Source organism: Hyalella azteca, unplaced genomic scaffold (genome assembly GCF_000764305.2).
Source record: "Hyalella azteca isolate HAZT.00-mixed unplaced genomic scaffold, Hazt_2.0.2 contig6160, whole genome shotgun sequence".
NCBI lineage: Eukaryota > Metazoa > Arthropoda > Malacostraca > Amphipoda > Hyalellidae > Hyalella > Hyalella azteca.
The window spans coordinates 595044-607796 of NW_025936328.1; the positions used below are offsets into that span (position 1 = coordinate 595044).

The 12753-nt window shown below is 40.5% G+C and overlaps 1 protein-coding gene and 1 non-coding gene across 4 annotated transcripts in view; both read right to left on the reverse strand.

The window, feature by feature from the left end:
* The window catches only part of LOC108670175, a 65914-nt gene extending 53161 nt beyond the window's left edge, over nucleotides 1–12753 (reverse strand). Inside the window, exon 1 of one of the 3 annotated variants that reach the window (XM_047880767.1) lies at nucleotides 12704–12753. The gene's annotated coding sequence lies outside the window, so the exon portion shown is untranslated. Of the gene's footprint in view, nucleotides 1–11233; nucleotides 11253–12703 lie in introns of those variants that run through there. The other 2 variants (XM_047880769.1, XM_047880768.1) reach the window with 2 other exon arrangements.
* On the reverse strand, nucleotides 9704–9776 carry Trnar-ucu. The gene has a single exon. It is a non-coding gene; the product is annotated as a tRNA-Arg (tRNA).

The window sequence follows — 12753 nt, forward strand, 5'->3', positions numbered from 1 at the left end:
ACACTCATGATAGCATCAACACTATTATAAGCACCACATCATTGAGAGCAATAGCATCATCGTGAGCAAGGGTGTTTTAAAGGAGGTTTTTCAACGACCTATTGTGAAATAGAAAACAATATATAGTCGATAAAACCTCGACATGAGAACCTTCTTCCTTCAAATTCCTGGAGAAAAGCGGAATTTTGCAGAGATTTGGTGAACAACGTAGATGGGTGTTGGCCAAAACAAAACCGAGACAAAATGACTTTAAAAATGAATGTCAGCGAAGGCAAATAATTAAGGGTTAATTTACATATAACTGCCAGAGCAATAAGTTCGCATATTTGCTGTATTGCAATTGCACCCAGAATTAACGACCCACAAGCAAACGTTCTCTTCCGTTGATCAATATACGAACTAAGCTATATTCGAGAGCAAAAATTTATCCCTCGATTTTTAATTACGGCATTTGCTATACTTAATACGTTTCTTAGGACCCGCAGCCATTCTTTGGTGCAGCGGTGGTTATACGCATGAATTGCCAATAAATTCATCGGTCAGACGCGACCACTTATTTCTTCCAGTGTTGCTTTCTACCTGACCACTCATTTTCCCCGCTGTGTTCTACCTGACCACTTATTTTCACCGCTGTGTTCTACCACACCACTCATTTTCCCTGCTGTGTTCTACCGCACCACTCATTTTTGTCAGTGTAGTGCATGCTCTAGAGCACGGTTATGATTTGCACGACACAAGAAACAGATGCACTGAGCTCGTCGCGCGCACGTCACGTACGTCACAACACGTCGAGTGGACACGTGGACACAACGCAGCGCACGCGCTACACAAATTGCCACAAGAAAGAACGCTCAGCGCCAACCATTATCTTGCCTTCTCTGACACCGTTTATTGTTAGCACCATACAAAAGAATATACATAAGAAACAGATGCTTCACGAACAAAAAAATATAACCCACTATATAGGAAATAAAGCATTGACTGTTGGAGGAATGTTTATTTGAACAAACATGCAGTAATGTTTCAAACCATTAATACGGATAAAAATATTAGCCTGGTGACCACACAATTCTTCACTCACACGGTCAACCGCTGCCCTCACAGTTCCTCACTCTCACACGGTCAACCGATGCCCTCACAGTTCCTCACTCTCACACGGTCAACCGATGCCCTCACAGAGTTCCTCACTCTCACACGGTCAACCGATGCCCTCACAGAGTTCCTCACTCTCACATGTTAAACCGATTCCATAAGTCATTCGATGAGCATAAGGATTTCACGAAGGACCTGGATCAGGCGGCGGTAGTACGTTAATTGGAGCCAAAGCGACAGCTGTCCCGACCTTCATCAGCCTGTACTCCAGAGGTGCAGATGTCACGACCTTCATCAGCCTGTACTCCAGAGGTGCGATGTCCCGACCTTCATCAGCCTGTACTCCAGAGGTGCAGATGGCCCGACCTCCATCAGCCTGTACTCCAGAGGTGCAGATGGCCCGACCTCCATCAGCCTGTACTCCAGAGGTGCAGATGGCCCGACCTCCATCAGCCTGTACTCCAGAGGTGCAGATGGCCCGACCTCCATCAGCCTGTACTCCAGAGGTGCAGATGTCCCGACCTCCATCAGCCTGTACTCCAACTGTCCAAACCGCCATCATCGCAAGTTTGCAGGTACACGCGGCTCATATTTTGCAGCGCAGCCTCGGAGCAACCCGCTACGATGATTAATTATTGATCAGGCGAAGCAAATCTCAAATGATGGGCTTGGCGTCCGAGATGAAAAACTTGCAGCGCAAATTGTTGTTCGTTAGATGTTCGCTGTATTAGTTAAATTGGTAGACGAGAGTTAGACACAAGCTCAGCGCAATTCGACATGGGTCATTTCAACTCATTTGTAAGGATACATTTCCTTGTAAAAACCTAGGCATTTGATTTAATTTTTGTCGAAAGTTCACGAGTGCTCTTACTATTTGTCGGACCGAAGAGAAGAAAATAGTATAGACTGTTTAAGGATAAGTTCTCATTTGGACAGCATCACTGCAGACCAAACGCGCAAGACGTTAGGTCGAAAAAAGGCGTCCCATTCAACTAGTTGAGTTTTTAGTTGAAATAAGAAAGTATGAAACAAAATTTTTTAAAACAAACTTCCAATTTAAAGCTGTAACATGAATAGAAATCAGTACATATCATTTCCACTACGTTCGACGCAAGCTGCAGCCGAAGCACGCTTGATATATGCGATATTTTCTCGAGCCTTTGATATAGACTACGATTGTTGTCCGTCAAATATGGAGGATCAAGTAACCAATTTTCACTGCAACCTAAAGAAAAATAAGTACAACTGGCTTACAAATAATATATTTAGAACTTGAAACCTATCAAGAACTAAATAGTATTTTTTTCGATAGAAGTTCTCCCAGTTGATAATCTTTCGACTCGTAACAAAAATGAAAGTTCAGTATATTATTGTACATAAGAAATTCGTATAGAACTATGACTTTCTGTACCCGTAAGATCTAACAATTCATCACCTCTGTACGCACTGTCACCTGACATCGCATGTTTTTCATAAAGCGAAGCCTTCTCTCACGATAGTGAGTGCATTCCTCTGCTGCCATGAATGCACGATTTAGCCTGCTCAGTGCTTTGTAAGAAACTAATTCCCTAGAACTACGATGTTTATACGGACATAATTCCGTCACATGAAGCTTTAAAGTACACGCTTTACCTTCGACTGGTTTCGACCCTTGCAACTTCCTGAAGCTACGAGACGCAATAGTTATCGTCCTCACATTATTCTTCATCAATCATCCACCATTAAATACACTTGTTATGAAACACACAAGCCCGGGGATTGACTGGCAATGCTGATCATGATGCGCCTTTACAGACCAAAGATCGCATCCTTTAAACCTCAAGACCGGCTATCAGTCGGGCAAACAAGCTGGGGTGTAGAGTGTGGCAGGTTTCTCGCCAAAGACCTCCCATGTTGAGCTGTGAAAGAATCCACTAAGCTGGTCGCTTCCACAACGCCTAATTTGAAACCCAAGCTACGTTTTGTCTACAACGTAAACAAGCTTGGGTAGGAATACCACATGGAAGACGTCATGAGGTGAGGAGACTTAAAAAAAGAACCTGTGGCTGTTGACTCAAAGATTGGGTTGAAATGCCACCGTTAGGTGCCAGTTGTTCAGTAAGCAACTAAATAGAAGCAATGACACGCACGCCGAGACCTAATTGAGCTTCTTCACTCTCGAGTGACTGGAAAACTCTCGCTAAAGAAGGCCTTGAGGCGCAGATAAAATGAACCAACAAATAAGAGTAACGCAAACTGCGGCTTATTTGCGCAAAAAATGCATTCGGTAAAGCGCCGGGAAAAAGGTTTATCAATAGAGAATTACGAAAATATCAACAGACGAAAAGCATAATTAGTCTAGTTGATTATGCATGACAGCAATGTCTTTAATTGTTAACTGATTATTCATTAGTTTTTAGGTCATATATTTAAAATATTACCGTTTATATATAAGGTACATGTCCGTTGGAGTAAGGAATACATTGTTTGGTATTTTTGACTGCATGGTTTACTGGCTTATTTTCCGGACAGGATTGTCATTCTAAGCATTATGCGACATCTTGAACGTGGCACGATAATACCAGCAATTGAATGTTATCATTTCAATGCAAAGCAATGAAAATGAGCAATTGAGATTTGAGACAGCATTAGATAGCAAAAAGTTGATCTTAGCAATGTAGATTCGGGAATTTTCGCTTTGTCGAGTTATTTAATTTGAATTGAAAAGTTTAATTTACATTGGAATTTGAATCGGCAGATGCAGGCAGTGCAACCTGCAAAAAAAACTATATCTCAACACTGCTCCATCGTAATGATTTACGCTGCAACGTACATTTCTTAATACATAACTGAAAACTTAATGTTTATGCAGCATAAAAGAGGAATACGCCAGTGATTTTGGCGTAACCTGAAAGCTTTAAATGTACCCCATTTTAGCGACTAATATTTGGACCTTATTTATATCAGCTTGTGTTCAACCGCGTGCGGTTTTCGCAAAATGAATCACCCTCCGCTGAATAGATAATGACTCCCAATATCTGACACGCATTCAAACTCGAAAGCGTGGCGCACGTAACTCATTTTTCACACGCGTATGTGGCGTTATAGGAAAAGAGGCCGACACATTATGTCTGTCACCTTGGAATGTTAATGATCTTCTCTTGCAGCCGTGACTTAGTTCAATGCATTGAAGTTCATTATGACCACAATGGAACATGATATATACCATATAGTCTATAGTTATATATATAGTCTCTCTACTTGACTCATTACAATAAATTAGAGCAAATACTTGAATATCCATTAACTTGGTGAACCCTATGTATATGGAGATACAGCGATGTTGAATAACAGCTGCACCTTCCAGGCCAATGCAAATGACAACACTTGAGAAGAAATGTTTGTTAAATTTCCGTGCAAAGCGACTTCGACATCGCGATAATAACCGTACATAATTATTTAAAGATCTCACGTTAGCAAGTTCAATTACAAACCTTATTAAGTATTTGGTATACTGTCGTTTAGTATGGTTATAAGTAAGTGCCCTGTCAGATTACATTCAAGCAAGTGAGAGAGAGACATTAACCAATTTATACCCATGATTTATAGCCAACTGCCGTGCATTAAAATACCCTATTGCAGCCTAAAATATATCCTAGGAGTAGCTGCATAATCCAGCGCGTTTGCTGGGGTGCAATTCAACATGGGAGTTTCTTAGCAGACAGCGCAATTGAGAGGAAGCGCCTTGGCTCCACAATGGCGCTGACGATGACTAACTATGATCAAGTTATGGACGGACCACCGCGACGGATCTTTCAAGCGGGGAGGTCTCTTCTTAAACTTGGGGGGCCAAGCTAGGTAGCCTCTTGGATTCTTAGGGCTTGTGTGCCGCGTTCACGCACACCAAACCGCAACCAAACATTTCACTGCTAAAGATCTAAAGGATAAATTAATATATGAAAAGCTTATTGATGAACATGCGAATAATAAGTTGCCCGGTGTACTTCTATATATTACAGCGACGCAGCTCTTTGCGTACACTTCTAAATTAAGCTCTGATATTCACATATACTTGAATTGAAGAAGACGTAACGACGACGAAGGTTCCATATGAACGTCGAGCATAATCCCTGCCGCCATCTGTCTCCAAAGGGCGCCTTCTACCTAAACATGCCTTTTTATCTTGAGCCGAACTCCCACCCGGAGCTTTAGAACTCACTTTTGGTGAGAACCTTCAGCAGGGCTCGGCAGAATGTTGCAGCATAACTCCAACGAGCTGTGAGTCACTTCCCAGGCACCTCTCATGGACCAACTGACATGCCAGCAATTAAGTTAGTGCATTGACATATATACACGTTGTAATTTGGTAAACAACTGACAACATAGATACGTATATACACATTGTTTTAATTAAATAGACAACAGGACAATATACATTGTTCAAAATAATACAAGCTGTTCCTGAAAGAGTTGGCAGAAATTAGTAAGGACGAACTATGAAATGAACATAGTAATAACTGAGCACATCACACGTGCAGCACATCACACGTGCAGCACATCACACGTGCAGCACATCACACGTGCAGCACATCACACGTGCAGCACATCTCACGTGCAGCACATCACACGTGCAGCACATCACACGTGCAGCACATCACACGTGCAGCACTTGCACCACTGCAGAGAGCCACCAAACTACATGCACTGAACCAAATAAGTTTTCTTTTAAGCAAAAAATTGAGCATCTCTAATAATTTTTCCGTGAGCATCTCTAATAATTTTTCGTATTGAATCACGAAGGTTAGCCTCGATAATTGCAGCGTAATTCAGGGCAGCGAAGCCTTTAAACAATTCTCGACAGGTTGCGCAGAGGTCATGCTTAATGGAAAGGTTCCAATAAATCGTGAACCGTTAATGACATTGGGCGAGTTTCCTTTAAATTATGATCCCTGAAGACCTCATGCACAACACTTCAGTAATTGAAAACGCGACTTAAATTATCTTAATTGTCGTCACCCGACACTAATGACGCCGTGGGTTGGTTCGGCATGTGGCTGCACTCACTTGCAAAAATAACGTACGTATTTTAACGAGGATAAGGTTCACGCAGATACTATAACTATAAATATCATCTAAAATATATCGTCCGGGCGGCTCCCACAATTAACAGTCATGACCATAGAACAGCATTTAAGAAATGAATGGCGAACTTGCAAAGTCTGATGTTCCGCAGGTCATACCTTACACTTCATTGGCATGTTCAAATTATCATCTATTCTATCAACAGCGAACGTATTAAGTCAGAAATGAATGCGACCATAAATATTACAAAATTATTACGTTTGATTTATTAGCACCTGAAAAATTAGATTATAAATATAATCTCCGCAGGCTCGCAATTCATCGCACAGCGTTCATTTTTGTTAATCGGCTATGGTAATCACTCAATCAGATGAAGATTTTTACTGTCAATGACCACCAACTTTTTCTTCCATATATAAAATATTGTTTTCAATACTTGCACAGAAGATAACTGATCTGATATCCAAAGCTACAAAATACATTTGGCAACAATCCTCATCAATTTCAATTCCAGCAGAAGCCTGATGTTCACAACTACGTGCACCCAGTGCAGCTTGGGTTAAATTGCGACGGTCTAGCATGCGTCTCTAGACGGCCGCTTTAATTAGGCCTCTAATAAGGTTGTGACAGCCACGGCGGCAGTTCCAAACCACACCCTCGGGCAGACACTTTCTCTAGAGAGATTTGTCAGGCACATGTTTATGCTGCGAGCTAGCCAGCAGAACGCAATTGAATATCTTACCAGGCACCGCACGAGCTCGCTTAGAAAATTCATCGGGCTTCCAGGGCAGGTCCAGCTCGAAATTTCTTCCAGCAATTGATGCAAAAAATTCTGGATAGAGGGAGAAAATAGTTTACAGTAAATTAATTTTACGTATGTATTTTTGCGTTTTCAGAGAGGAAGGCAGGCGCAACTAGCCTTGCCAGTTAGATCGGAATTACACTCTGAACCCAGTAATAAGCACCATTATTTTGAGAAAGATCTAAACTTTCCAAGTTCATTGGAAGAATAATTGCTAGACGAATGTAATCCAGTCCACGAATGAGGTTTTAGAATTAATACCTGCGAAACACACCAATTTTAAAGAATTTATCCCCAAAAAGGATTTTTAGCACATTCATTCATTTATTGTCTACCTCCAATTGATGAACGATCGAGTAGTTGATGATTCGCGGATGACGTGTAATCAGATGAAAAATCAGTGCTTAATCATCGTAATTATTCTGCATTGTTGCGAGAAAATACTACCCGTGCTATCGTACTTAGCACATCCAGATCCTGACCACTTCTGTGCTGCAGCAGAATAACGACTCGCGATATACAGCATAAACCTCCTGACTGCGTTTCAACTGAATTCGTATATTCTTGACACAGTTTCAACAGAATTGGCGTTAACATACCAGTCAAAGTTTCAACAGAATTTGTGTTGAGATACCAGTCAAAGTTCCAACAGAATTTGTGTTGACATACCAGTCACAGTTTCAACAGAATTTGTGTTAACATTACCAGTCAAAGTTTCAACAGAATTTGTGTCAACATACCAGTCAAATTTTCAACAGAATTTGTGTTAATATACCATACCAAGTTTTAACAGAACTTGTGCTAACATACCAGTCAAAGTTTCAACAGAATTTGTGTTAACATACCAGTCAAAGTTTCAACAGAATTTGTGTTAAATACCAGTCAAAGTTTCAACAGAATTTGTGTTAACATACCAGTCAAAGTTTCAACAGAATTTGTGTTGACATACCAGTCAAACTTCCAACAAAATGTGTGTAACATACCAGTCAAAGTTTCAACAGAATTTGTGTTAACATACCAGTCAAAGTTTCAACAGAATTTGTGTTGACATACCAGTCAAACTTCCAACAAAATGTGTGTAAAGACATAAGTCAGAGTTTCAACAGAATTTGTTTTAACATGCCAGTCAATGTTCCAACAGAATTTGTGTTAACATACCAGTCAAAGTTGCAAGAGAATTTAGCGCATCACTGCTGCGTGACGACACAGAACAGTTCGCGACCGACCTCACGGCAGGCGGCAATCCGATGCCTGGTATGCTTCGTCGTCTCTCGTGAGCATTAGAGGCCTAATGGTCACTCATGGTCATACCAAATAGTCACTCATGGTCTTGCCAAACGGCCACTCATGGAAAGCTTTCAAGACAATAAAACTCTGCACCAGGCCTCTGTACACACGACTGGATTATCCTCTTTGCATGCAGGTAGCGCCAATAAGCCTCGTTCTCGTTAAATTTCGTGGCGGGTATCAAGTGGAGTTATTACAGTAGAAAGTTGTAAAAAATCGTTTGAATAATCAACTTTTCACACATGCTGCCCTCATTCATGCACATGACAAATTAAAACTCTCACCTTCCCTTGATTTTGAGAAAAATTACTAATTACCTACAGAGGTTAATAGACTTCATGTTATAGACGCGTATAGCTGCTAGAATATTGTAATTCTATTATTAATGGATAAGAATTGAAATTCAGCAATCAGCATGGATCTGAGAACATCCGATCCGATTCCTGTGAGCGAGAAATTAAACCAGTAGGAAATATTAACAAGGATTTAGAATTGGTGCCGGATCAGTAAACAAATTCGTATCATAATTAAGCCAATTAATAGAAAAGGAGGATTGGAAGCGACGTTAGCAAGTGTAGCGAATGCATGCAGGTCTCGACTAAATTGACTCTCCAACGAGCGAGGCTATCAAGGCGTACCCAAGCGGCTGGCAAAGACGGCGACTAATTGCAACAAGAAAAGAGTCACAATTTATTAGCTCGATGCCTGGTCTGATAGTTTGCAAATGGCTGCAAGAATACCATCGCATAAGACAGTAACATGTTATCGAAGCCGAGTGCTGAAGATCAAACTGATGCCGAATTGCCGATAGCGCGCGACGCAGCTTCGGCCAAGCGTAAGACATGTTTAAAACCAGTACAAGACAAGTAGCAGCAATAAAAGAAGACTCCTTAGCAGCTTCACTACGCGATGAGATGTTCACGAAACCTATTTGAATCGTGTCATGGAGGCAAGTCTCCTTGCATTAATGTGGCATTGGAAAATGTAAAGCAGGTCCGCTGTGGACATTCATTGCCAAGTCGTCTTGAAACTCGCGACTTTAACGGTTGTCTCTCGCTAATTACATTGAATGCGTGTAATGTTTAGACAAGGAGAAGTTATGCTGATGTCGTCTTAAGTAAGGAGTCCTTATGCACGATCAGGCATCGAGATATGCCGTAGCCCCGCCATCCCTGCAGCCTCCTGGCGTGGGGGCCATGCAAGGATACTCTTATTCTCGGTCATTGCTTGAGCGTCAAGTCCATTTTACGTAGATTAAACTTAAAATAACTACAGTGAGGAGTTGTGAAGGTTGAACTTGAACTATTTCAGTGCATGCTAATAAAGCGAACAGCTAAATAAAAATACCAGTGTATCACACCAGATCATACTTCAATAATGTACCGACTCTTGAAGGAAACTGTCTTCACACCTTTCGTTCATTAATAATTTTATATTTCGAACATTATGTCTAAAATATTCCATCTCCGACGGGATTCGAACCCGCGGCCTCTGGATTAGAAGTCCAGCGCGCTATCCACTGCGCCACGGAGACATTAATAATTGGCAAGCCTGGCCATTCCAGTGTTTTTGTCTTGTGGGTTGCCCACACCCCGACAACAGGATTAAAAATGCAAATCTAACAAGACTCGATTTATTGAATAATTCACTTATTTGAATAGGTATTTGAATCAAAGAACATATCTGTTGGCATTATTAAAGACATACGGTATTTTGAATCTGAAGATATAAAAATTCAATTTCACACAAAAACTTGCTTAAAAATATTTCAAGATCGATATTTTCAAATTTTCCACAAATTTAAGCCGAAATGTCGATGACCAGAATTGGATTTAAAAATTAGATCTAGACCACCAGCGAGGAAGTTGTATATTTGGGTTATTCAAATAATATGGACAATATCAAGATTGATATTAATGCAATTGAAATAATAATGCTGGTTAATAGAACTAAATTTAATGTATATAAATTATGAACATAAAAATGCATACATGTACGTAAAATAACTATCTAATATGTATGATCAAAATATGTAGCAATTCCTGACAGTGCCTAGTGCATTCAGCCCTCCACGCAGAAACCCTATACACTATACAGGAATAGGAAGGATTATGTCGTAATAAATACGTAATCATGGAAACCGTACCTACCTAATTTTATACCTGGTTGATTAGAATACCCAAGGGGTATTCAAATCAATTTACAATTCAATTCAATAATCAATCAGTTCCAAGGGGTATTTTACCTAATTCCGAAGTTACATTACTTTCACCGTATTCAATCGGGATAAGTGGTCTAGTGAAACCTGTTTCCAACCTTCAGCGCAAAAATAAACAACGCAAATCTTCTGAGTAGACACTTCAGCAGGCTCCTATCACTGCACAATATTTACATTGGAAACTGTCTAAGATCAAGTAGAGCATGAGCTAGGAAAAACATTGACTTACTTAATATATAGGCATTATTATTGCTCCCACACTTCTTTTCACCCATCATATTTCTTCTTCACCGGACCTACCCTGTTGCGACGCGCTTAGTTCTGGCGAGCATACGAGTGGATCGTGTTAGAAATTCCGGCGAAATGACCATTGCCACAAAGTAATGGTCACCTCGCGCACGACAAATGATTTTCACGAATAATCAAGATTCACATAATGTGGTTAAAATTATGTAGACTAAATGCCATTAAGCCCAGAAGCGGAAACCCTTCATTATGAAGACCGAAATCGGTGAAAACTTATCAAATTATGGCCATGCATGGAGCCCGAACGAAAATTCTGCTAAAATATATCCCATATCCTACTTTTCTGACAGTGGTAAAAGGTTTACAAAGTGAGCAGAATATGTTGAACAACGCTAGACGAGGGAAATGACGCAGCATACAAATGCATAGTGCGTACACAGTGCAAGAGTACCTTTATATGTCATTAATGTAAACGAAAACCTATTAAAAACTATACAAAGGGAAAACATACGGGCATCTGTACTCACCAACGGCGAACTCGACTCAAGTCTCGGTATTATTGCAGATTAACTACATCCAAAAAACAGGGTGTTTTTTTTTTAATTATATGTTTTTTGGGGTGTAGATTACGAATCTGAAATCCATTTTTGGCGGTCGGCATCGGAAAACCGATTTTTTTCTATTTTGATCTAAAAGGAACCTGGGCGAACCAACCCAACCTGCGAGTTGGCGTTAGGTTGTGATCTCTCGATGTGGCAATGTATCTCCAGATTTATGGACAAAGAAGACGAAAATGTTACCCGTTGCAGTGCAACGTGTAACATTTTCGTCTTCTTTACCCGTTGCAGTGCAACGGGTAAGTTTCATTCAAGATGTCGTGCGCTACGTGTGATCGGTATTATTGCAAAAAATCGGTTTTCCGATGCCGACCGCCAAAAATGGATTTCAGATTCGTAATCTACACCCCAAAAAACATATAATTAAAAAAAAACACCCTTTTTTTGGGATGTAGTTAATCTGCAATAATACCCAAGTCTCAATTGGCTTCTCTGGCGCAGGAAAGTTAGACGCTCCATTTCGGTGCTGGCATGAAAGTCCGTCTCGCGACTTCATGTCCATGATTAGGTGAACAGCGTCCCGAAGCAGTGTACCGTGTAGGTACGCAAATTCTGAACGCATTCGTTTCGTTTTCAATAGCAATTAAACTATATAATACGAATGTAGTTTCTATTTTCATAGATATATCATAGGAAAAATTTCAAAAACCTAGACAGATTTTGACTGACACGTGTTTCAAGATGGCAGTGGCACAGTTTTATGTGACATGCACTGCCCCTCTCCGGCGGGATTGAACTCATTTGAATAACTGATCATCAAAATAAAAATTTCACTTTGAACACTGATCACCACAATTGTCACACCATACACCAACAATGTTTTGAATCCATTGCTTTGACTATGATAATTAATTGGGCGTAGACAATTCCTTGGCGACGAATACAGTGGGCAACGAATCAGAAATTTTCATGAGACTATGATGCTCCCGCACGCTGCCACGCTGGCTGTAAACGTAAGGTTTAGTCGGCTACTATGAGTTAAGCAAGCATTCCTGCTATGATTGATATTTCGTTAAGACGCCCGTGCGATTGTAGGGCCTAATATATTTTTCAACACTACTTTTTTCCAGATAAAATGACACACTTGGAAATTGATAGCACTCATCTTACGTGGGGATTTGGCACACTGAAATCTGGGTATACATATTGATATTACATCAACATGGACAAATTAGATAAACGATTCTCTGAATTACACTAGACTAGCCTAGTATGATGATTAGACATCAGAATTAGGTTGGGAATAATACAATTTTTATTGGGAAATGAAATGTCACTTCATCGATTTTATATTATTAATCGATCTATGTTATGCTTCTCAAGCAGTATCTCAATTTTTCAATTGGAAACTTTACGGCATGCACACGCAACCTCACCCACCTCTGAACACAATTCGGCCGTGTTTGTTACTGCCCGGCGCCCGCTCCCCG